The sequence below is a fragment of the Boleophthalmus pectinirostris genome, unplaced genomic scaffold, assembly GCF_026225935.1.
Source record: "Boleophthalmus pectinirostris isolate CB_2022bp ecotype Guang Dong unplaced genomic scaffold, ASM2622593v1 HiC_scaffold_14, whole genome shotgun sequence".
Classification (NCBI taxonomy): domain Eukaryota; kingdom Metazoa; phylum Chordata; class Actinopteri; order Gobiiformes; family Gobiidae; genus Boleophthalmus; species Boleophthalmus pectinirostris.
The window spans coordinates 25814933-25842710 of record NW_026571047.1 but is presented as its reverse complement, the minus strand read 5'-3'; the positions used below and the strand labels follow the sequence as shown (position 1 = coordinate 25842710).

General features: G+C 38.7%; 1 pseudogene; it reads right to left on the bottom strand.

The window, feature by feature from the left end:
• Nucleotides 1-419: 419 nt before the first annotated feature.
• The window catches only part of LOC110174600 (thrombospondin-2-like), a 50871-nt pseudogene continuing 23512 nt past the window's right edge, over nt 420-27778 (bottom strand).

Below are 27778 nucleotides of genomic sequence, written 5' to 3'. Positions count from 1 at the left end.
ACATAGTGCACCTTTAATGCCACACTGGGGAACATTCCAAGCAAAGCAGTATCTCCCTCCAGTTGAAAAGTTACACACTGCACATTTAAGAGGAAAACTTGTATTTGGAAAAGTTGGCTGTGTCACTTTAGTTGATTTGCAATAACATAATCTCCCTTTCTCTTTTATGAGTTATAATTGAGTTGATTTAAAGCATCGGGCCATTTTCAGAACACATCGACAGATTTATTACATCTCAGCATCTAAAAAACACACACCAAAATGCAAAAAAAAAGGAAAAAAATATGATCATAGTCCAAAATCGTTGTCCAGAATCTTAGCGTAGGGTTGATATGGGTCAGAAATTTCAATATCGCTCTCCAAATCACCATAAATCTGAGTCTGTTCCTTTCCGTTCGGTCGTAACAGCAGGAGAAGAATCAGTTATCTGAAAAACAGACAACACATGAGGGCGGACACAACTTTTATGAGAGCGAAGGGTTCAGATCAGGATATGAACAGGAGAGGAGGGTCTCAGAATGAAGTAAAGGATAATTCGATAGGACTGAGCAAACCAGGACTAAACCAGGACTTAAATAGATATAAATCAGATCTTAACCAGGACTGTTTTATTGATTTATTTTGGATCCCCTTTAGTTATTACAGCAGCACTCTCCTGAGGTCCACATAAACCAAGTCTAAACCAGGACTAACCAAGGACTTGAAAGGGATATAAACCAGGCCTAAACCAGGTCTAAATCAGGCCTAAACTAGGACAAAACCAGATCTAAACCAAGTCATAAACATATACAAATCAGGTCTTAACCAGGATTAAACCAGGATTTAAACAGATATAGACCAGGTCTAAACCAGGTCTAAACCAAGACTAACTCAGGACTTGAAAGGATATGAACCAGGCCTAAACCAGGTCTAAATCAGGCCTAAACCAGGTCTAAATCAGGCCTAAACCAGGCCTAAACCCCGACAAAACCAGATCAAAACCAGATCTAAACCAGGTCTTAAACAGAAACAAATCAAGTCTTAACCAGGATTAAAACCAGGATTTCAATAGATATAGACCAGGCCTAAACCAGGTCTAAGTCAGGCTTAAACCAGGACTAAACCAGGACTAAACCAGGACAAAACCAGGTCTAAACCAGGTCTTAAACAGATACAAATCAGGTCTTAACCAGGAGTAAATCAGGATTTAAACAGATTTTATAGACCAGGCCTAAACCAGGTCTAAACCAGGTCTAAACCAGGACTAACCCAGGACTTGAACAGATATAAACCAGGCCTAAACCAGGTCTAAACCAGGACAAAACCAGATCTAAACCAGGTCGTAAAGAGATAGGACTTAACCAGGTCTAAACCAGGAATGAACCAGTTCTAAATCAGATCTAAACCAGGACTTAGTTACAAATCAGAACTTAACCAGGACTATTTTTATTTTGGATCCCCATTAGTTATTACAGCAGCACTCTCCTGGGGTCCACATAAACCAAGTCTAAACTAGGACTAACCCAGGACTTGAATGGATATAAACTAGGCCTAAACCAGGTCTAAATCAGGCCTAAACTAGGACAAAACCAGATCTAAACCAAGTTGTAAACAGATACAAATCAGGTCTAAACCAGGACTAAACCAGGATTTAAACAGATATAGACCAGGTTTAAACCAGGTCTAAACCAGGACTAACCCAGGACTTGAAAGGATATAAACCAGGCCTAAACCAGGCCTAAACCAGGTCTAAATCAGGACTAAACCAGGACTAAACCAGGTCTAAACCAGGTCTTAAACAGATACAAATCAGGTCTTAACCAGAAGTAAATCAGGATTTAAACAGATTTTATAGACCAGACCTAAACCAGGTCTAAACCAGGTCTAAACCAGGACTAACCCAGGTCTAAACCAGGACTAACCCAGGACAAAACCAGATCTAAACCAGGTCGTAAACAGATAGGACTTAACCAGGTCTAAACCAGGAATGAACCAGTTCTAAATCAGATCTAAACCAGGACTTAGTTACAAATCAGAACTTAACCAGGACTATTTTATGTATTTATTTTGGATCCCCATTAGTTATTACAGCAGCACTCTCCTGGGGTCCACATAAACCAAGTCTAAACTAGGACTAACCCAGGACTTGAACAGATATAAACTAGGCCTAAACCAGGTCTAAATCAGGCCTAAACTAGGACAAAACCAGATCTAAACCAAGTCGTAAACAGATACAAATCAGGTCTTAACCAGGACTAAACCAGGACTTAAAGAGATAGAGACCAGGTCTAAACCAGGTCTAAACCAAGACTAACTCAGGACTTGAAAGGATATAAACCAGGCCTAAACCAGGTCTAAATCAGGCCTAAACTAGGACAAAACCAGATCTAAACCAAGTCGTAAACAGATACAAATCAGGTCTTAACCAGGACTAAACCAGGACTTAAAGAGATATAAACCAGGTCTAAACCAGGTCTAAACCAGGACTAACCCAGGACTTGAATGGATATAAACCTCAGGACTAAACCAGGAATGAACCAGTTCTAAACCAGGACTTAAACAGATATAAACCAGGACTAAACCAGAACTGAAACCAGGACCAAACCAAATCTAAATCACGACTGAACCAGGACCACACCAGAATCCAATTAGGTCTAAATGCTGACTTTACCTGGACTAAGCCCGGTCTAACCCAGCAAGGACCAGGTTTATGAAGTGACGTCTTTTTAAGTTAGAATTCACTCAGTTAATTTCAAATGTGTGCCATATTTACTTGTTTATTCCTGGTATAGTTCTGGTTTAAAATAAATTACAATTAAATCTTTGTTAAGTGGAAGTTTCAGACTGGTTTTGGCCTGGTTGTTCTGAACACGCATCTACAGGTTTCAGTGGTTGTTGCTGTAGCAAATAATAATTCACAACAAAATATTATAACCTTTTGAATGTTCTAAAGTACCCAAAATAGCACCTGAAACACACAAAAAGTCCTGATTTAGAAATTATTTATTCTTGGTTTAGAGTTTATTTAATGTTTTTTTAATCTTGAATTAGATTGCAGGTTTTGTAGTCCCACTTTAGACCTGATTTGGTCCAAGTTATGTCCTAGTTTTGTCCTGTAATTTGAATTAAATCAGTGTATAAGTGGTTGTGCCCTAGTTTAAGCCTATTTTTATAAGTGTGTATTTTGAGTCCTTCCATATGAAATCAGCCGTTTTCAGGGAATTTCCCCTATGAGCCACCTCAAATTTGGCTGAAAAACATTTCTAAAAAGTGTTTAAGGCTATTAAAGGTAATTTAATTTTGCCAGCAGGTGGGAAAGTACCAAAACTTAACCGTGAGAGCTCATTTTAAAAAATTCTGCTTGAAATGAAGGAAGTTAATAGTAGATGTTTTTATTACTTTAAACTAATCAGAGTATGCCAAAGTTTCTCTGGTAAAAAAAATTATCAACACCTTTCTGTGCCCACATGGGGAACAAAAGGGGGTCCAAAGAAGGGGACAAAAAGATCAAATCTGGTCTGTGTCCATATTTGGGGCTCAACACTGTCCACATGAAAGCTCAGAAAAGTGTGAGATTGTTGTCAGAAATGGTCATTCTCTCAAATATTCAGGTTCAGCAGTTAGTTTGTAAATATCTCCTTGGAGTAAATAGATCTTGGACCTCAAAAATTTAAAATAAAATTGAGCGGCAACCAAATTTGACATCTTGCGGGCCCACAGCGCCCCCCTTAATAAAGATACACAATATTTGACAACAGATTCAGAATCTAAGACCAAGAATCTACAATAATACAAATTTTCAGCTTCCTAGCTCTTTTTTTTATAACGTTATGGTTTCTCAAAAATGGCCATGGCCCCAAAATTTCAATGGGCCATAACTCAGGAACGACTGAAGTGATTGAGCTAAAATTTTAGATTCTTTTCATTTGGTGATTTTAGATTTTTTTTTCCCTTTTTTTTCAGCCAAATCTGAGATGGTTCATATGGGATGGCGGCTGATTTCATAGGGACAGAACCTTTTAGATTATTATTATTATTATTATTATTGAGCAGTCATGTCCAAACTATGGCCCGGGGGCCAAATGCGGCCCTCAGACAAATTTTTCTTAGCCCTCAGACTTCCAGGTGAATTGGCCCAAATTTCCTTGCATCAATTTCAATAATATTTTTTACTGCAAGTTTTCTGAAAATCTACCTTGATAAAGCTAATATTGAATATTTAGTGTGTGGTTTTAAGGATCTTAGCGTGAATAAAGACTGATGGTTCATTCTAACGTGTTTAAACATATTTCAATTATTCACTGTACTGAGCATCAGTCTATGGCCCTCGATCAGCTCTCTGCTTCTTCTGAGTTTAGATATGTGGCCCTTGATGAAAAAAGTTTGGACACCCCTGTTATAGAGTATTATGGCAGAGTTACAAATGACTTAAATTAAGTTATGTTATATTGATTTGAGTAAATTTCACATGAGAGTAAAATTATCTTCCAATGGAACAAGTTTTTTGTAGGTGAAGTAGGAAAATACACCTAGTTACACAGAAAAACAACTCTGTCCTTAAAACAACAAATTAAACCGTATGTTGCTTGAATATGAAGATAATTTTACTTGTCAAGTGAAATCCACTTAAATCAAGCTATTTTATTAATTTGAGTAATTGGAGCTTACTCAGATATTCCTTTTTACAGCGTAGTAGTCCATGTAAAGGTTGGTTCATTCTTGGTTTATTCCTAGTAGGCCAATTTAATCCTGTTTTTCTTACATTTGTATTGATTCAGCCCTGGTTTATTTCTGTATTTCTTAATTTAACACTTTAATTTTCAGAGTTAGTTGCTGGTTTGTGTGTAGTTTCTCTCTCTCTGTGTGTTACCTCTGCACTCGTATCTCAGGTCGGAGAAAAGCACGTGCTCCTGTGAAAACACAAACAGCCCCAGTCTCCCTCCGGCCAAAGTGTGGTCATACACGGCCCCAGAGTCTGCCAAGATAGTCCTGCCATCGTACACCACCACTCTGCACGAAAAAAGAGAAATAAAGAGCGATGAAGACCAAAAATATGACTTCATTTAGACTCAAACAGACTCAAAAGTGGCGTCGCATCTTCACTTTTTGTTTCGCGTTTCGACAAGCATTTTCAGGAGGAAATCTGCGTGCATACGGTGACGCAAAAGTGTGTGGAATTCGATTGGGTATGCCACTGTATGTATGTGACGTAAACGTAAGAGCGACGTGAGCAGATCGGACCAGAGTTTTGCGTCTTGGGCAGTGTAAAAGCTACGGTGGAGCGTATTCAACTTTTCCACTCTGGAGGGCGGTTTCAGATTTTTGCGTTTTAATGCGCCAAAAACGCTGTCACCGTCTAAACAAAAGGCACTTCCAATGAAATATTTTGTCGCTTTTACCCACACGTGTTCTCCCTAAAATGGAATAATGAAACAACAACCTGTTTTCAAATTTTATTGTTTTTTGTTCTTAATTGAAATTCAAAAGAACGAATGATACACAGACCAACTATTTTCTTCATTATTTGTCTCCAAAACCAAAATGAAAAAACGGATAACGATGCAATCCGTGTATCATTTGTTCATTCGTTTTTCAAAATAAAACCAAAAATAAGAAAACAAAAAAACAACTATTTTCCAAAACCAAAATGAAAAAAACTGATAAAGATTCGTTTTTTCAGTTTTCGATTTTGTGTTTAAATGAATAATGGAAAAAAACAGATAACGGTCGTTTCCCCGTTTCCATGACTGCAATGCGAACCAGGACTGAACCAGGACTAAACCAGGACTAAACCAGGACCAGACCGGGACAGAGACCAGGACTTAGACAGGGACCAGACCAAGACTGAGTCTGGGACCAGGACCAGGATTGAGACTGGGGCTGAGACCAGGATTGAGGCCGGGAACAGGACCGGGACTGGGACTGAGACTGGGAACAGGACCAGGACTGAGCCCAGGACTGAAACCAGGACTGAGGTCGGGACCAGACCAGGACCGGGCCGTGATTGAGACCAGGACTTAGACTGGGACCAGACCAGGACAGAGACCGGGACTGAGACCGGGACTGAGACCGGGACTGAGACAGGGCCTGAGACTGGAACCAGACCAGAACTGAGACCGGGACTGAGACTGGGAACAGGACCAGGACTGAGACCGGGACTGAAACTGGGACCAGACCAGGACTGGGCAGTGATTGAGACGGGGACCAGACCGGGACTGAGACTGGGACTGAAACTGGGACCAGACCGGGACTGGGCGGTGATTGAGACGGGGACCAGACCGGGACTGAGACCGGGACCAGACCGGGACTGGGCGGTGATTGAGACCGGGACCAGACCGGGACTGAAAACGGTTTAGTCCTGGTTTAGTCCTGGTTCAGTCTGTATGCGATGCAAAAGTCCAGCATCGCAGTTTAAGTCACGGAAACGGGGAAACGTTCGCTATCCATTTTTTCCATTATTCATTTAAACATAAAATTAAAACCTGAAAAAACAAATCATTATCCATTTTTTCATTTTGGCTTTGGAGACAAATAATGAAGAAAATTGCTTTTTTTTTCGCTTTCTTATTTTTTGTTTTATTTAAAAAACAAATGAACTAATGATACACAGATTCGATGCCACATTTACAAACATTCTTGCATTTGGAATCAAACAGATGGAGGATCCCCACCCCACCAGAAAAGTGACATAGAGCAGCTTTAATACATTTCCTTATCATATTTTACAGCCATCACACTTGTATCATACTCCTGAAAATCCACACAATCCAAATCCAATTCAACAGTGTGACCATGACAACAAACTATACCCATAATGCATCTCTCTACAGTTTTAACAGCTCAGCCTCTCTGTTAGAAAACCTTGATATTGTTCTCCATCTGTGCTATAAAAACAGGTTGCTCGGGGCATTTTTTTTTTTTTTGCGAGCACATTAGCGAGAAGTGTAGCGAGCGAAACCGCAGTGGATGCGATTTCGTGGGTTTGTGAATTCCTGGTGCGAATGGTAAATTATTACACAGACTTTCATGTAATAACTCTAAAAGATTGATGATATCCCAGAGTCAAAGAACATCTGAGAGTTTCCTAAGAGGGGGTACGCTATGTGATCCGAACAGATTTTTAGATGTTACGTTTCGTGTTTCTTGTCGCGTAAATAGTTATAACTTCTGGCAGATAAACACAGAGCACAAAATGAAAATACATTGCCAATTTTTTATGGTTTAAATTGGGAAAACACAAGCGCTCCAGGCAAAGAGACACATGTTTTAAAGATCTTTCGGTACAGAATAAAATGGTTAACTTGATGTAAAATTGGCAGACGGGCCTTTTGAGACACGTATGACATTCTGACAAGCGAAAGCGACGAAAGGTAAGGCTGGGAAATATTGATTCATTACGGTTTTCAGTTTGATTTAATTTTGTCTTATGAAAAATAAATAAAAATGCTTTCAGTATTAATCTTCTGAACATAGACCAGCTGGACTTTTAATAATTGCTTTGCTCCAAACTACAGGCTTTACTCGGAAAAATGTGATTCCGAGGTGAAAAATGCACAAGAACGCAGCACAGTTCGGAACAAGCAGCCAATTTCAATTTATCTTAAAGGTGCATTGTGTAACTTTTCTGGTGGAGGGCCCGTCAAACGCTTTTCTCCATGTAGACATTATTGCTTTGCCTGGAATGTTTTGAGTTATAAAACCACCCGTAATTTAATAAATGTAAAGTAGAGCTGTTTAATGTCATACTGTGGAACATTCCAGGCAAAGCAATAACATTTCCACAGAAACAAGAAGGTGACGGACTTTTTGGTTTTGGGGGTCACCTGCTTGTTTCTGTATCATTGCATCACAGGTGGTTTTCATTGCTGAGAAATACCTAGAAAAAGAGTTTCCATGAAGATAGAAAGGTTTAATGCCATACTGTGAAACATTCCAGACAAAGCAATGACATCTCCATGAAAAAAAGAATTTGACAGACCCTCCTGCCAGAAAAGTGACAAAATGCACCTTTAAGCTTTATGACAATGGTCCTAGATTCTCATCATTCTGAAACACTTACTGGGATATATATAAGTCACACTTTTTTCATGGTTTGTGTGTTTCCTGCGACTTATATATTAAAATTGTTCACACTGACAGACACGAGAGGCTCTGGGCTTGTGTGTCAGTATCTGCTGCTCCTGTTCCTCCTGTACCACTGTCACTTCACTCTACTGCACATGTCTCCTGTAGAAAGAGCCTCTGTCCTGTCCGTATCATGTCAGTCGGTCGCACCATTATTTCTGTACCACTGAAAAAATAAAATTTAAGTAACTTCAGTGACAACCAAAACCATCCTCTCAGGATTCAGAAAGGCCAGAATAATTCTAACTGGAACTGTTGACCTCCGGAGGTCGTGGAGTTTCTCAGAAGTGACACCGAGGATGAAGAATTCAATGGATTTAGTGATTTGGAGTGAGATGGAGAGTTTGTTAAAACTTGTTCTGTTCTGTTGTTTATGTTATAGTTTATCTGAAGAACTGTTCATATGTGACGTTAACAGTCTGTTGTTCTTTTTTCTATTGTTATTACTAGAACTTGACTTTCAATATGAAATGTCAGTTCCTGGTCTCTGATTTTATAAGATAAATTTCCCCCTAAAATTGCGACTTATGTGGTTTTTACTCTTTTTTTTGGCTGGTGCAAGTTATACTCCGATGTGACTTACAGTCCGAAAAATACAGTACATATAAGAAATACAAACAAATACCAGTTCTTCCTCTGTAAAAAAAAATAAAATAAAAATAAAGCTGAACCTGTTTACCTGATGAAGCCAGTCTTGGGTCGGTGAGTGAGGTGTATGCGATACGCTGTGAAGTACTTCCAACCGATTTTATTTGGGTCGTGCCACAAAGTTTTGACCTGGAGGAAACACAGAGAGGGAGAGATGGACGGACTGTTGACGGAATTAAAGAGACAACATCGAGATTTAAGGGTTCATACTGATTTAGAGCAGGTTTCTGGCCTGATTTGAGTTTTTAGACCTATTACTCAAGTCACAAGTAAACAAAAAATAAGAAAAACATATTGGGGAATACATTTGATTTAAGTTATGTAACAGATAACCGAGCATCATGTCAAATCCCAGTTTTATCTGTGCGCTGCATCTCCTACCACATCCATAAATACAGTATTGAGTATATTTTATTTTATTCGACTTGTACGTAGGATGCCAATCTGTGTATTTGTGCATTATTCCAGTGTTTTGCTACTGTGCCCAAGTAATTTTGCTTATGGATCAATGTGGATAAGTGAGTTAGGGTTATCCAAGGTATTAAGATTATAAGATTACATTTAATTACGATGTGTAATTCAACCAAAAATATAACTGCAGACTAATTGTTTTACACATAAATTGCGTATGGGATAAGTTTTCTTTTGTGGCTCACACTGTCACTGTCCACATCTGGATCAGGGGTCCGTTACCCTCTAATAGTACCGTATTTTCCGGGCTATTAGGCGCTATATGTTATAAGACGCACTGTCATTAAATGATCTATTTCCGAACCTTTTTCACAAATAAACCGCACCTGACTTTAAACGAAACACAACAGTTGGATGGGTCAGTGGGACTTTGTTTGTGGCGTTGACGGGGCTTTGTTCAGTTGTGGCGTGTAGGGAGGGTGCTGTCTGGGATCGCGGGATTGTCGGCGTGTTCGCAGTGACTCAGTTGTTCAGTCGTGTCTAGAAGTGGCACATCGGACTCGCTTTTTCGGTTCGTTCCTCCTTTCCGTTCCTCGTCGGCGTGGAGTGATGAGTGTGTCTGTGGGTGTGTTTCGCTGTGCGGTCGCTGTCTGCTTCGTGTTTGTTTGCGTGTTCTGTTTGCTTTGTAGTTTACTGAAGTCGTGCTGGGACACCCGAGTGGATTCGTTTATAGGGCACTCTGGCTTTCAGTGCGCGCAATCGTTTTTTGATGGGGTTAGAGGCTTAAGAGTGTGTCTAATAGCCCGGAAAATACAGTAATAAAATAAAAGCTACACGATGTAACTTTTCTAGTGGAGAGTCTGCACCTGCTTGTCTTGTTATTTATCTACATGGAGATTAGCAGGTGATGCCATCAGGCTAAACTGTGGAACTTTACAGGCTGAGCAGTAGAATTAGATTTTAAAGTTCTTTTTATTGGTTTATAAATCTCTTAATGGTCTTAGTCCTATTTATTTACCTGATCTGCTTTTATAATATGAGCCTCTCAGACTCTCAGATCCTCAGGTCTCATCTTTTAACTGTCCCAAGAGTCCAAACTAAAACTCACGGTGAGGCATTTTTTAGCTTTTACGGCCCCCGTTTGTGGAAAAATCTACCTGAGGATCTGAGGTCCGCTGCGAGTGTTCATATTTTAAAAAGTAAACTCAAAACGTATCTGTTCAATTTAGCTTTTAATTGAAACATTTACTCGTTTTAAATTAAATTACTTGGTCATCTGATTTTAGCGCTCCATTTTTATTTTTACTATCACCTTTAGGAGCTTTATGTTTTATGTTTCTATTTGAATAGTTGTATATATGGATGAAACAATGGGGCGGGGGTGGGCTTGCTGTTGTTTTTAATTATTCTCACTTTTTCTGTTGCATGTGAAGCACCTTGTACTACTTTTCAAATGTATGAAAAGAGCTACACAAATAAAGTTTCATTGATTGATTGACATAGTGCCCCTTTAAATGAAGCAAGTTTAATAATAATAATAATAATGATGTATTAGTCTTATGTAGAGCTTTTCAAACACTCAAAGTCGCTTTACAATTTGGTGCTTTATTCATTCATTCCTTACCTGGTGGGGGTGAACTCCTATTGTAGCCACAGCTGACCTGGGGCAGACTGACGGTCACTTAAAGGTTGTATGGAGGATTTTTTTAAGGGAAGAGAAATACAGCGACAGTCCTTTTTCAAATGTTGTGCATGCGTGACACCACTTTCCTCCTCCACAGCTCCACAAGTAGAAACACGTCCTCCAGCCTCCTTACTCCAGAAATCACGTTTGTTTACAGCCGGTGCATGCTCAGAATTACCGTTGAAGTGACCTGTCTAGAAGTAATTTAGCGACCGACATGTCAGTTTTTAGACCCTTCGTCTGCTTCAGTCGCACAAGAATCACCTCAGTTTGGCTTCGCTCCTTTTCCCCTTCTCTTCTTCTTTCAGCGACCTCAAAAACAGACATTCTTTTGCGGTGAACTGGTCGTAGTTTCTCGTCCGCCATCGCAACAAACTTTGTGCGAATTGCGAGGAAGCTACAGTTTGAAAAAGCCTCTAAGAACCGCTGCATAAACCACGTAATCCCCGAGTGCCGACGAGTCAGTTACACTAGAAACGTAGGGAGTTTGATTGACAACCTAACAGCTAATAGATAAAGAGGTAGTCTCGTTTTCTATTGGCTGATGTTTATCTTTTATCTGGCCTCACTACGTCCACAGTTGATAGATTTTCATTCTTTTTTTTTTGGTCATAATTACAAGGCTGCTGCGTCTCTGTAATGGTATTTTAAACTTTCATTGACAATTTGAAACTAGAAAATGAAAATCCTCCATACAACCTTTAAGGACGCAATGACACATTTTTTTGACACTGGCGCCCTCGTGTGGCACCTGATTTTCCCTGCTGTTTCTCGTCCAAATACTAACCAGTCAAATCCCTGCTTAGCTTCTGAGATCTGACGGGATCTGGCTTTGACAAAGAAGATTGGCAACAAATTACTAACAAATTTTTGATACCGCTCACTGGCACGTTCGGACTTGTTTAATAGTCATTTTTGTGATTTTCATGGCTCACAGGGATGATTCTTTTCCCTCGGCTCTACTACTATTTCTTGAGGTGCAGATTACATTTTAACATATTACAAAACAGATGTATTAGCTTTAAATAAATGACTCCCACAATAAAAAAATGCAGTAATATAAGTAGTAAACCTGGTTCCTTGTGTTTCCTGTGTGCCAGAGCGCGTTCCTCAGATACTCCCCAGGGCCTGTGGTGGAGTTGACCAGTTTGATGGAGAGTCCCGCGGTGCCAAAAGCTTTTGAAGGCCTTTTCTCCCAGTACGCCTGAGAAACCTGCACCAAAAAAACAAATCTGCTGAATACGCAAAAGACAGATGTGCTTTTTCATGACTGTTAGATGTGCCCAAAGTAGCTAAGGTAGTCATTTTAGTTTTGTAAAGTTTAAATGGTAAAATATGGGAAGGAAGTAAAAGAATATTGGCAAATTTTTCATGTTGATTCTGGGTTAAAAATGCATAATTATGTTAAAGGTGCACTATGCAGTTTTTCTTGTTGGGGGTCCATCACCTGCTTTTTTGCATAGATTGCATTTCTCTGCCTGGAATGTTCCACAGTATAACATTAAACAGATCTATGTTAAATTTATTGAATTTCAGAAGGTTTTATAACTCAAAAATACAGGCATTCTGACTGTGAGCGGGGTCGCCTCTCCACAGATCTTTCCTGTAACTTGGTCTGGTTTGGTCTCTGTGAAGATGACTGTGAAACATTCCAGACAAAGCTATAACTTCTCCGCGGAGAAAAGCTTTTGACGGATCCTCCACCCGAAAAGTTACACAATGCACCTTTAAAGTGTCATGGTAACTACAGATTGATCTTAGTGGAGCCAATATGAGAACATTACAACTAGCCTATTACACAGTTTTAGTCAGAACATTTTAAAATATTATGATACTGCTGCTCACAAGGCTTGATAACACGAAAAACTTCCTAAAATATCACATATATTATTAAAATTAGTTCAAATTAAAGGTGCACTGTGTAACTTTTCCAGTAGAGGGTCCATCACCTATTTACGTCCCTTTTCCTGAAATGCTCTACAGTATGGCATTTAATCTAACTATTTCCATGGAGACAAGCACGCCACATCACCAGACCAAGTTACAGGTCAGATCTGTGGAGAAGTAAACTCACTCACAGTAATAATACGGGTTTTGTGGTAGTTTTGATAAATAAAAACACCTGTAATTGAATAAATACAAGATATATTTGTTTAATGCTATACTGTAGTAGCCAGGTTTGCCCCACCTAGTGTCTCAAGTTCATTTCTCTCCAGCGACTAGGTCAGGAATCAAAATACACTAGACGGTTCACAAAAAACCCAGAAGTGTGAGCCTGGGCACCAGCCAATCAGCGAAGAGCCGTACATTCTGTGTTATCAACGATTCTGAGATCGAGGATTTAAAGCCAGAACCAAAGAGAGCGTTTGGTGAATTTTATCAAGGGGAAAGACGAAATTGCTCTTCTTCCTATGAGATTTGGGAAAAGCTTAATATACCTGTAAGCCCCGTTAGCAGTTCTTTACATACGACCAAATAGCAGTGATTGTTAAATAAAAAAAGTACCCACCTACTGTCAAGCGAACAAATTCTAATGCTGCAAGGTCAGACAGTGAAGTATGAATCAGGCTAATATTGTGGAACCTCGCATGCAAAACAATAACATCACCATGGAGACAAGCTGATGGCACATCCTCCACCAGTAAAGTTACACAGTGCACCTTTAAACATCTATTTACTCCAGCCAAAGATGAACAATAATACTAGAAAGAAAAACAGTATCTATAATACAATAAAAATAGACCTAAAAATCCAAAAATATCTCTTCACCAGGGGTCAAAAGGTAAAGAATAAAAATGCATCTTGTGTGGATTAAGATTCTGTTTATAGAGACTGTGCCAGCCTAATCAGATTATAATCAGACAAGCATAATCAGATTACACTGCATATAAACACGGAAACCCAGTGTGTACAATCTGGAGACCATTACAACATGAGGTAGACGACCCCACTTCCTGTCAATCATTATTTCATCTCTGCACTGTTTTTCCTTACAAACTCCTGTATATAGCCGAGATCTATTTGTATTACTATTTCTATAACTTATTTTTTATAATTATGCCTTATTTGACATCTGTCTCTTGCTATTTTTGCTACTTATTTTGCATAAATTTACATTTTTGCTCTGTGTTATTATGTTATATTGTGATGTGTGAGCTACTGTGCCCAAATAATTTCCCTTTTGGATCAATAAAGTTTGTTTAAGTCTAAATCTAGGATGCATTTGAGTGATACTGACCTGTTTCCACATGACCACATAGAAGCGTCGGCTGGACTGATATGAAAACACCACTCCAGCGTAATCGTCGTCTCTGTCTGTGTTTACGTAAAAGGTCACGCTGAAGTCCACGGCACTAAACCGGTCAAAACCTGCAGGAAAAAACAAAACAAAAAATACTGATAGGTTTGTGTGTTTTTGAGGTCTCTTTGGTATCACTTTATAATAATTACACCTCAGTTTGCTGTAATAAAGCATGAAAAATGAAATATACAATTGTGAGTTATTTCCTTTAATCATGGGCAAGTGAATATTAAAGGTTGTATAGAGGATTTTCCAAGGAACGAGAAATCCAGCGACTGTTTGTCCTTTTTCAAATGTTGCGCATGCGTGAAACCATCCCCCCTCCCCTACGGCTCCCTACGTAGAAACGCCTCCTCCCGCCTCCTCCTTACGCCAGAAACAGGTTTGTTTACAGCCGGTGCGCTGCACATGACTTGTAAACAACTAACTACAGTGTTGGTTAGGCAAGACGGAGAAGTGAGGAGCGGGGGGAGCGGGTGCGCGGACATTTCGTTCGCTGACGAGAAGTGAGGAGCAGGGAGAAGAGCGGAGCAGGGAGAGAGGAGAGAGGAGAGGAGAGGAGAGCGGTGCGCGGAGATTCCGTGCCCGGAGAAGTGAGGAGCAGGGGGAAGAGCGGAACGGGCAGCGGGGACAGGAGAAGGAAAGGGGTGCAGAGAAGGTTGCGCGGAGATTCAGTGCGAATGAACTAGCTACAACACGCAGCAGCAAGCGGACTCTTTCTTTGCCTTGAAAATTACGTTTTCAGACATAGGATATCGCTTTCGTGTCCTGACAAACGTTTGACTAGCTCTTGGAAATAAAGTACGTTTTCATAATAAGCAGAAGTGACCTGTCCAGGAGTAATTTGGCGACCAGTGCGTCAGTCTTTAGACCCTGTGTCTGCTTCAGTTGCGCCATCGCTGGAATTAATCTACAAGAATCACCTTAGTTTGGCTTCGCTGCTTTTCCCCTTGTCTTCTTCTTTCAGCGACCTCAAAAACGGACTTTCTTTTGCGGCTAACTGCTCCTGGATTCTTGTCTGTCATTGCAACAAACTTTGTGCGAACTGCGAGGAAGATATAGGTAAAAAAAAGCCGCTAAGAACTGTTGCGTTGGTGGAGTAAACAGCGTCTGTGCGTCTTGCGTCTGTGGACTGCGTGACAGTCGTACGTAAACCACGTACCGGCGGCGCGCAGGCAAGTCAGTTACGCTAGAAACGTAAGGAGATTGATTGACAGCCTGTCAGCTAACAGATAATGAGGCAGTGTCGTTATCTATTGGCAAATGTTTATCTGTCCCCACCACGTCCAGAGTTGATTAATTTTTATTCTCTTTTTTTTGGTCATCATAATTACAAGGCTACTGCACCTCTATAATGCTCATTATCATTAATCATTGACAATTTGAAACCAAAAAAATCCTCCATACAACCTTTAAAGGTGCATTGTGTAACTTTTCTGGTGGAGGGTCCATCAAATGGTTTTCTCCTTGGAGAGGTTATTACTTTGTCTGGAATGTTTAGCAATATTGTATTAAACATCTTCATGGAGACAAACCTAGATTAAGTTACAGGTCAGATCTGTGGAGAGGCGACCCGCTCACAGTCAGAATGCCTGTTTTTCTAGGTATTTTTGAGCTATAAAACCACCTGTAATTGAATAAATGTAGTGTAGTGTAGTGTCGTAGACTGGTCTTGGTCTCGAGACCGGCCTTGGTCTCGAGACCGGCCTTGAGACTGCGTTTTTGTGGTCTTGGTCTCGTCTTGAACTCAAGTGCACTCGTTTTGGTCTTGAAGACGCCTGGTTTCTGTCTTGTCTCGGACTGAAGTCTGACACTTGACAAGTGTGATCATATTTCATTAAGGTCGGTAAATGTGCATTAGCTGCTCAATATCACTGCTAAACCAGTAAAATAATTTAACTGTAAATGTTATGAACTGGAAAAAACTCACTTAATTCACTTTGAACATGTTTTCTGTAAAGTGCCAGTGGAAGTAGGATTAAAGAAGGGGTTCTCAAACTGTGGATCAGTTTGCTTGTCTTATTTTAAGCTTCAGTGAACATTAATCAGATCAAATGGAGATAGATTTATAAAAAATACTGATATAAATGTGCCAAAATATCTGTAAAATACAAATAAATGTCAAAAATCATCTTGGTTTTGACCCTCAGAGGTCTTGGTCTTGTCCTGGTCTCTAGATCCTGTGGTCTTAGACTGGTCTTGGTCTTGATTAGTGCGGCCTTGACTAAAACACTAAAGTAAGGCAGGGCTGTGACATATCCATAGAAACAACCAGAAAAATTACACAATGCACCTTTAAGGTGCAAAAAAGTAAATTCAAAGCAATGTAATTAAGTGAAATGACTAATGATACTTTCTAAATTCATGTACCGTAATATAGTTTGTATTTCAGATACTGGACCAATTAATGGTCTTTGACTGATAAACTCTTAACTTTGATTCCATTTGTAAAGACCTATTTACTGAAAGTACGTTTTTGTAAATAAAAATAAATGTAGAAGATAATGTATTTACTATTAAAAAATCTGCATATCTGGACTTTTTTGGTTTTGGTGGTGATAAACACAAAATGTAGAATTGCTCACTGTCTTGATTGTGAAGACCAAGATTCCATAAAACAAATATTTTCACACAGGAATGGATTATTTACTTACTTTTATAGAGTATTTTATCTTTTTATATCTTTACCTAGGGCGATACCAGGATCAGAATTGGCCGCCTGTAACAGCTCTCTGCCGTGACTCCTGACGATCCAGAGCGGGTCGGACTGCGTGGTGCCTTTAGGATCCAACAAAACCACCTGGAATTTCCTAAAGTCCGTAACCCCGATGTCCTGGTTCAACGGACAGGCATCCACCGCATCGGGAATACTGTCATTGTCAAAGTCATCGAAGCAGGCGTCTCCACTTCCATCTCCTGCAGGAAAAACACAGGGAAAGGACATACGTATAGCATGAGATACCGAAGCAATAAAAATACACAGAACAATATTTATGATGATTTGAATCTCATGGGAGCCTTTTAGATTTTGTATATTTGTACTAACAACATATTTTTTTTTACCACTGAAGCATGCACGGGGCCGATATGTACTCTGTGTTCCTGCATGTTAAATCAATCTATCATTTATTATTATGTAATGTAGATGTAGATACAAGGAAATATTTGTTTATCCATAAATCCATGGTTATTATTAAGGCTCAGGATCAGGCTGACAGGTAGAAACATGAATATTACAAATAAATGATAATGAGTAAATTCTCCTTTTGTACTCTTGATAGTTTTAAATAATTAATAATAGGTAGGACACATGTGGAAAGGAAGGTTCCACGTAAGGAAATTGGTCCTTTGCAGTTGACCTATCCTTTGTGTCGACCTTAAATGGAGGGTTTTACCTATGGTGCATGTTTTGTGTTGATGGGGGAACTGGAGAGAGGAGTGGAAACCCACCCAGAACCTTCTTGCTGTGAGGCCAAAAGTGCTAGTCGCTCAACCACTGTACCAATACAAGGCTGCTTTAACAAGTCCTATATAACATTGTTTCTCAAAGACTGGATCGTGACTCTCAGGTGGGTCACAAGAGATTTTTTTTTTGAGTCGCCTTGTCACGATTTGCACGTAGGTCTGCAATATAAAGTTGTTTACATGGATCTGTGACCTTATCGTCATTCTAGAGAAGCATTTGGTCAGAATATCCTGTCCTCAATAGGGCCAGTTTTTCTGTTCTTATTCCTTTCACTACTACATATAATTGTGAATTGGGATGTTCTGTGCTCACAAATATGAAAACAAAGCACAGAAACAGACTGAATGCTGCTCCTGATCTGCTGCTGCGCTCTCCTCCTGCACTCGGACTGGAACACGCTGCAAAAACACAGACAGGTCCACCTATCTTTTTAGAAATGTTGAAATATTAAGACATGTTTTGTATAATTTCTAATATTTTTATAATTATTTTATAGACTATTTTGTTCCAAAAGTACTGGTTCAATTGAATGTTGAAAAGAAAAAGAAATGGGTTACATTTCCAAATAGGCGACTCATACTATATACAAACATACCTTTTATTGCTGCTTCATTTACTGTTTTTCACTGTTTAAAACTTTAATCATACTAATTGTTCAGAGACACTCAGTCAACAATAAAATATCCTCATTAATGTTCAATAATGGTCAGATCCACCTTTATTTTGTTTAATTACGAATAATGTCTATTGACTTGGGTCGTGAATGTTTGTTTTGTGACTTGCAAAATATGGGTCCCCAGAAATAAAGTTTGGGAAACACTGCTATATAAGACCAATGCATTATTGATAATACTTCAAACGTGTGCAACTATTGTTTTCCCTGTCGCTACAGTTACCTCCATGGGTTTCAGAGTGAAGACAAATTGGGACTGTTGCCATAACAATTCAGAAATCTGAAACATCGTAATTACCTCAAAACTCCTGATTCAAAGAAAATGTTTTATTTTATAGTAGAATGGCTCTGTAGAAAAGTGGTCACACTCAATGAACCTGATTTATTGTTTTTTTTAAAGCTAAGATTAAGATAAGTAATTTAGTAATCCTGTGGCTCCAATTCACTTTCTAAACAAGCGAAAAACATTTTTAATAAAGTATTTTCAAACTCTGACCATCTGAGTCTTGTTGGTCGCGGTTGGGCACCAGTCTACAGTTGTCTCTGTCGTCAGGGATACCGTCGTTGTCGTCATCATGGTCGCAGGCGTCGCCGCGTCCGTCCCCGTCGTGGTCGGCCTGATTACTGTTGGACACGTAGGGGCAGTTGTCCAAAGAGTTCTGGTGTCCGTCCTCATCGATGTCGGAGTTATCGTCACACAGGTCTCCCACCAGGTCATTGTCTGAGTCCAACTGGAAATAAAAACATGGTGGAAAACTGGAAAAAAAAAAAAAAAACTCTGTAAAACTGTAAATAATACATCTTTGGTAAGCATTTATTCAATTGTGAGTTGGTGAATTGCTTTGCCTGGAAGGATCTTCAGCATGGCATTATACTGATCTATATCCATAGAGATGACTAATGAATGCGGTATGCCCATCACCAGAAATGTTATCTGGTTCTAATTTCCCTTCATGAATAAGAGACCTGCAGGGGGTTGTGCAGCAGAGGGCAGTTGTCGCACTGATCTCCCACTCCGTCCAGATCTGTGTCTCTCTGGTCTGTGTTGTAGATTAAGCGGACAGTTGTCACGCTCGTTCAACACCTCTGCACAAAAACAGAGGATGATAGATGTTATTCAACGATAAATCTAAACAAAGAACTATTAAAAGACTTACCGGTAATAATAGACATAAAACACAACACTTTTCCAGCAGAGTACACATATACTTACTACAAAATGTGGCTATGACTACGGTTATGTACAGTACATCTTATGGACAAGAAAAAAATATCATTGATTTCAGCCAAAGATGTTCATTTTGTCTTCTATGTACTTTAACTTCTTGGGTTCTTTTTAAAGACAATACAGTAAAATGTGTTTACTTCGTTGACATGTTTCACCAAAAGCAATGTGAAAAGAAAACATCAGTGAGACTCACCAGAACACAAAAAGACAAAGCAGAAGAGGAAAACCTAAAATCTGCCATATCTGACCACTGTAAAAGAAATAACCACATTCTGGATTGGGACGGGGCTCAGGTCATTGGATTGGAAAACAACAAGTTCAAACACTGGATCAGGGAGGACAGGGAAATCAGGAAACGAGGCATGGACATAATTAACCGTGATGATGGAGCGTTCCTATTTTCACACACCTGGGACACCCTCCTCCAGAAAACACCGGGCAAAGGGACACGTGGTCAGTCTGAGCGACCTGCAGGTCCATCAGGTCTGACCACGCCTACAGGAAGTAACAACAGCTGATATACGACATATCACCACCAACACTGGTGACAGTTCTGAAGATGTAGCAGCAGCCAAAACATGTCAACAAGGTAAACACACTTTAAAAAGAACCCAAGAAGTTAAAGCAGTGATTTCAGTGTATTTTACTGCAATAGTGTTTTATACAATAATAAATAACACAATAGCGCATAAAATACTAACCAACTTAACCATGATTTTTGTTTTTTGTAGTAGAATACAACTCTGGTCATGCATGGGAAATTGAAAGTTAGGCCCAGAACCTAGAACTTTTTTGAATAGTGGTAAGAACTAGGACTACAGGACTATAAGTCGTGCTTTTTTTCATGGTTTGGGTGGTCCTGCGACTTATACTCCGGTGTGACTTATATATTAAAATTTTCAGACTGACAGCAGCAGGAGGGCGCTCTAGGCTCGTACGTCAGTATCTAGTAGTACTATTACTCCTGTACCACTGTCACTTTGGACTCTACTGCACATGTCTCCTGTAGAAATAGCCGCTGTCTTGCTGCAAATAGTGAAATATTCAGTCAAAAACGGTAATCGAGCAGCAGAAAGAAAATTTGGAGTGAGCGAGAAACTTGTGAGTGAGGGGTGGAAAGCGGGGATGGAGAACACAGCTTCATGGTAATCGGGCAGGTGCACCATGCAACTTTCCTGAAGTCACTGGATGAATCGACAAAGCCTGGATTTCAGTGACAACTGAAACCATCGTGAAAGACCAGAATAATGTTAACTGGAACTGATGCTGAGTCTGACGACAGCTACATAGAAGATGGATCTATGGTTTATCTCCGGAGGTCGCTTAGAAGTGACACAGAGGATGAAGAATTCAGTGGATTTAGTGATTTTGAGTGAGATCGTGAGTTTGGTAAACTTATGTTCTGTTGTTTATGCTATAATCATCTGAATAACTGTTAATATGTTATGTTAACATATTAACGCCTATTCAGCCTGTTGTTGTTCTCTATTCTGTTGTTATTATTATAATTTGCCTTTCAAGATGAAATGTCAGTTCCTGGTTTCTGGTTTTATAAAATACATTTCCCCAAAAAGTGTGACTTATAGTCCGGTGCAACTTATATATGTTTTTTCTTCTTCATTGCACATTTTTGGGATGGTGCAACTTATAGTCCGGAAAATACGGCATATAAAGTATTTAAGCAAAGTTTCTCACCATCTCCGTCTATGTCTATGCTGCATTCGTCTCCCTCGTCATCGTCGTTGGTGTCAGTTTGCAGTGGGTTACTGTCAAAGGGACAGTTATCACATCTGTCCCCTACGCCGTCCAGGTCTGAGTCAAACTGACGAGGGTTGAACACCAGGGGGCAGTTATCCTAAAACATACGTACATTAACAGAGTATTTTACAGTAGATTTACACAAAAAGAGACTTGTATATTGGTGTAAATGTTCTGGGATTTACCCTTTCATCAATAATCTCGTCATTATCATCGTCAGGATCACAGGTGTCTCCCAGTCCATCTTTATCCCAGTCTTCCTGTCCAGAGTTTGGGATCTTTGGGCAATTGTCCTACAAAAATATAACTTCGTATAAAATTGTATATACAGTATTCTTATAGATGGATTGAACAGTGGATTAAAATGGAAAGTGGATTAAAAAAAGAAACATAGATAAGAAGATAGAAAGATAACAACTGTAAACTGATTTATTACGATACACTCAACTAAAAAAAAAGATAAATCCATATGTCCAATAAGGTTCACTTGGTGTTCCAATATTTTATGTTATTAGGTTCTTTTTTCAGACCAAGAGTTTGTTTTCATACCTGACAGTTTCTAATCCTCCTTCTCAGTCCTCAGAGTGGTCACGTGATGTTGCTGTGACGTGTCTGGGCAGCTGATTTATAAAGCTTTTGGACGAACACTGTTGCAATGTGCCAACGGGACGATAAACAGGGATGAAGGGGCTTTTTTACTCTTACACACCTGGGATATTGTCCTGAGGAAGTCGGACTGCAGATGGCGCTGTCGTCCTGCCTCCACCGGTAGGAAGACAGCTCCAAAACCTGTTTACATCAGCTGAGTGACACATCACAGCAACATCACGTGACCAGTCCGAGGAAGACCGCTAGTGAGCAGTCGAAACTGTCAGGTATGAAAACAAACTCTTGGTCTGAAAAAAGAACCTAATAATATAAATCCAAATGTTTCAGTGCATTGCAATGCAATTAACAGCTGAAAACACAATATCATATCTTAATGTTACTTGTACTTTTGCGTGGTTGTTACAGTACTTTTCCCTGTCCTGCACATTATTATATTTTCTTTATTAACATCTTAATAGTTTATTAATATGTGCTGTCCCTTTACAAATAAATAAATAAGAAAAAATATGGTGAAAAGTACAGGAAGCTAAAACCCAAGAATAAATTTAGTTATGATAAAACAGTTTTGTATACTGATTTTATATAGATCCACAGTTTTTTCATTTAATTGAGCTAAAAAGATTGAAAATTATATGAAAACAAAGCGTAAATGGTACCTTTTGACAGTGATAGGTAGCGTTCTGTTTGCAGGGCAGTTTTTGATTGGGCCATCCATCGAGATCTGAGTCCTCTCCACACACAAACCCGTCTCCAGCAAAGCCCACAGCGCACACACATTTAAAGAGCAGCTCTGAGGCCAGCCCCAGGTACACACAGTCTGCAGCTCTGTGACAGCTGTGAGAGCCGTCTCTGCATGGATTATGAGGCTCACAAACCTGTAACAAAATTAGAGAGATATTTAAAGGCCTATATTACGCTGTTTTCTGATCTGTGTTATACAGTAATGTTGTTTCCTCATCATAAACAGACCCGGAGTTGTGTTTTTTCATTTAATTCACACGCGTTTAACACACAAACTCTGCATATTTAGGCTGAGTTCCTCTCTCAAATTGAAAACACTCTGTCCATCTGCACATAGGTGAAGGGAATGTGCAATCAAAACTGCACATTGGCTAAGGGAGTGTGCAATTATTAATAGAGTATAAGATTGCGAAGGGTTTGCCTGTAAAGAGTGTCTTAAAGGTCCTGTTGGTGCATCACTCGTGGTCATACTTGGTCTCTTTTTTATTTATATTCTATGGTGGATCTTTTTACGGTGCTTTTGTTGTTGTATTGTCCTGTCTTTTAAAGCATGTGATTCCCTGTCCCAAGACACATTTCTCCCATGGGAAACAATAAAATATTATCTCATCTTATCAACCTTGTAATGTCATGTGGTAATACAGGAAGTGCTTCATTGCATTTTAAACTCAATACACCTTGACTAGAATGGATCATTTCAACCTTGGAATTACTGAACTAAAGGTACCTTTAGTGCCACCTAGTGTCTCCGCTCAATTTCATTTTTCTCCAGTGACTAGGTCAGGAATCAAAATACACTAGATGATTTGCAAAAACCCCGGAAGTGCAAGTCCGGGCACCAGCCAATCAGCGAAGAGTCATGCATTCTGTGTTGGCAACAATTCCTGAAATCGAGGATTTAAAGCTGGAACAAAGAGAATATTTGTTGAATTTTATCAAGGGGAAAGACGTTATCGCCCTTCTCCTACGGGATTTGGGAAAAACTTAATATACCAGTTAGCCCCGTTAGAGGTGCATTACATACGTCAAGACCAAAAAGCAACAATTGGTTAAATAAAAAAAGTACCTGGCTACTGTCGAGCAAACAAATCCTAATGCTGCGAGGTCAGACGGTTTCTACAAAGTGAAACCGGCTGATGAATCCCTGTTAACTTGAAATTTACCGTTTCATGACATCACAAGGTGAAACAGAGCATTTTGAGCTTTGGAGATCTAGACAGACTAATAATAATGGATTAATTAAACATGTGTGAATGGAACAAACACAACTCCATGTTTTTTAAGTAACAACATTATAAAATGGCTTTAAGCTCTCAAGAGTCTATTTTACATAATTTAGAACCCTTAAAGACATGTAACAAAATGAATGTCACAACTCTTTTTCATTATGTGTGATGATTTTTTTTGGTTTTAAATCTACGTAAGCAAATATTTTAAAAGACCGCAAGTAGGTAGGATTTTTCCAAGTAATTCAGTTCTCTGATTTTCTGTTTGAATGCAGGAGGGTCTTGGATTCTGGACTCACATCATAACGTGCTTCAAACAACTGTCCTAACTTACAGTCAAAACAAAAAGCCCAATCCAGACAGTAATTTGTAGCATGTGTCTCTAAAATGTGGAAGATATCTCCTTTAGAATATCCTTGTATCTGTGTTTTTTATCTTAATACTGTCGCATTTTAAAGCTTTGTATTATTATTTATGAAAATCTATTAATAAAATTATTAAAGAGAAGAAATAAAAGAATATCCCTGTATCATTCAGAACAAAATGATAACTCAGATTTCGAGAGTTTAGTGCTTTGAATTTTAATACCGCAGATATGTGTGCTGTTCTCAGTCCTCTGTGTTCTTTCTTTCTCTTTTACTTGTAAGCCGAGATCTGGAATCAGACCATAAAGCGTGCGAAAGACATCTCCTCTCATTCAAAACTAAATATTCGACTTCTTTCACTTCAGATTTACAGATTTAGTGCTTCCTTTGTTTTTTATTCTGCAGAAATCCGCACAGTTTCTCACTCCTCTGTTGTATTATTTCTTTCTTTTTCACTTATAAGCGCCCGTGTTTGTTTTGGCACGAACTGACCGTGTGTTTCTCTGTCAAACGTGTCCGTCAAAAATCATTTTATTGTGCACTGTGTAACTTTTTTGGTGGAGGGTCCGTCAAACACGGCAAGATAAACTACAATAAAATCTAAATCATAATGTGAATAATACTGTGTGTTATTACAACATTAGCAAACCACAAATATTCCAATTAAGGCTGGGTATCATTAAGAAGTTCCCGATACAATACATAAGTCGATACACAGGTCATAGGATATACATACATACATGTCATATCTAGATACATATAGGCCATAGATACGACACACATAGGTCACAATACGATACAGACCTCGATACATAGGCCACGATACTATACATGTCTTGATACAGTGAGCTTTCGATATGATACAAAATATGTCAAATCGATTCAATACAGTTTAATAAAAAATAAAGGCTAAATCATGACTGTGATAGTAAAAGTCTTTGTTAAACCATTTCTTGTGCAAATTTAATATGAAACACACCCAGTTTAATCATCAAAACTGTGAAAATGTCAAATCTGTTGAATAAACAAGTTTCCTTCCACTAAACAAACAACAAAACTGTAGCTGTAACTAAATAATTTAGTAAAATATACCAAAAAAATACTCTTGGTGATATATCGATACAGCAGCCCACAATATCAATACTGTATCATCACATTATACAATATATCGATATTTCAATATTTTTGCACACCCCAATTCCAATTATTTGATTTCAGATATCCCAATAAACATAACATAAAAAACAGACTAGCCAACAGGAAACCAAAGCAAGCTGCGTTGGACAAACTTTATTGATCCACAAGGGAAATTACTTGGACAGTTTGTTTCTGAAGTGTTCATGTACCTGTTTGTTGGTGTGAGCCGCCTGTATTCCCAGTCCAAAAGGCTGAGTCCCTTTGTATCGAGGGGGACACGGGAGACAGAAGAACCCAGGATCTGTGTTTATGCACCCGGCCACGCAAACTCCCTCCACTTCACACTGAGAAGAAACAACACGTAATAAAAGTTAATTATGTGGACTAGTTCTGTTTCCATTGATCTCCTGGTATAGTTTTTTATAGACCTCAGGAAGAAAAGCAACAACTAATGGGGATTCTAAATAAATAAAACCATGAAATCACAACCCATAAACCATTTCCAATTGCCTACAACGAACTGATATCCAGGAAAACTCCAGCACTTTCAATCAGTAACTTATAGTCAGATTGATTAGAGCATTGGGCCAGTAGGTAGTAAAAGTACTAATGGAAACACTCAGTACACAAAAAACAAAACAAATAATTGCAGTAGAAAAAAGATATATAAGGTAGGGCTGGGGAAAATGGGGCTTTAGCTGTAGTTTATCTTCTGCTACAAACCCACTGTTCTGGACTAAATCCTCAAATTTCTTCTGGACTACATCATGGTACAAAAAAGTAATCGAGTTATTTTTATTTGTAACTTGAAAATAAAATAATATGCTGTTTAAAATACCTCGTTCTCATCTTCACAGTGAGTCCCGTTCCCTGTCAGTCCTGGAGGACACGGACCACATTCCCAGGATCCATCAGGGAGAGAGGAGCAGCTCACTCCAGGAAAACAGGGCCTGGACTGCACACACACATCTGAAAACATGACAAGTTATGAGAAGAAATGTGGAAATATTGAACATGCTTTAAAACTAAAAGGCTGTTAACGGTTTCAGTTTCAAGTGGGCATTTTAAGACATATTCCATGCACTTCGGAATATATTTGTACAAGTCTAAACTGCAAGATTAGGAAGTTAGTTTACTTATATATTTACACTATACTATTATATATTTACACATGCTATTTATTTATTTATTTTTAATTCAAATTAAATGTTTTCTTAGAGCTATGGCGTTATGAACAAAAAATAACCAGGATTTTTCCCCCTCAATTACAATTTTCAGTTTTATTTTTGTTGTCTTACTTGTGTGATTAAAAATTGATTAAAAATGTATATGAATTTTCTATAAATAAACAAGACAAACTTTTGATAACTGCCATTTAAAACAAAAAAAGTTAAATATCTGAACTCCCCAAACCACATGCGTTTACTGACAGAGGACTGGCTGTAGACCGTGACTGAATATTGATCTCAATTAAAATTTTATTTAAATTTCACATCCCTACAAGCTACTAAATGTGCTTCTCTATTATGCTGGGTATCATTCAGAAGTAGCCGATACATTGGACACGATGCGATGTGTATTTCGTATAGTGAGCTTACGATTCGATGCGGTTCAATAAAAAATAAGGCTAAATCATGGCTGTAATACTAAATGTCTTTGTTAACCCACTTCATACGACACACGCTCATTTTAATCCTCAAAACACAAAAAGTGGAGTGTTAAAATTGACTCTCACAGAATCTATTTTAACCTTTTTCTCAGGGTTTGTATGAGTCCGGTCTGTTCTAGAGTTAATTTAACATTTTTGGAAATGTTAATTAAGTAACATTGGACTAAAGTTCCTGTTTAACCCCGAAATCAAGAGTTATATTAACATTTTGAGAGTAAACGGATAACACTTTGTAGGGTTATCCTGGTTTAGCTGAACAACACACAGAGGTGTTTTATTTTTACACTTTATTTTAGTTAATTTAGGATGAAATTTTGCACAAAACTGGTTCAAACTGGTTTTCTCTCATGGGAGTTTGAAGTGGTGGGTGGGAGGAGCCAAATTAACACTAAGGGAAGTTAAATTAACACTAAGGGAAGTTAAATTTACAGGGGGAAGGGGGAAGGTGAATTAACTTCAACCATATCAACTCTGGCAAATAACCCCAACTTGAACTCCCACTGAACTTTCAAATAGTTAAAATAACACTTTTTGAGTTAAAAACAACAAATATTTTACCCTAAAATTTTAAACCAGTTTTTGCTGAGCAGTAAATATGTCAAATGTGTTGCCTTAAATGAGTTTCCTTGAACTAAACAAGCAAAAAAAACTACAGCACTGTAACAAAATGTACCAACAAATATTCTTGGTGATATATTGATACAGCAGTCCATGATATTGATACTGTATCATCACATTAAACAATACGATATATCAATA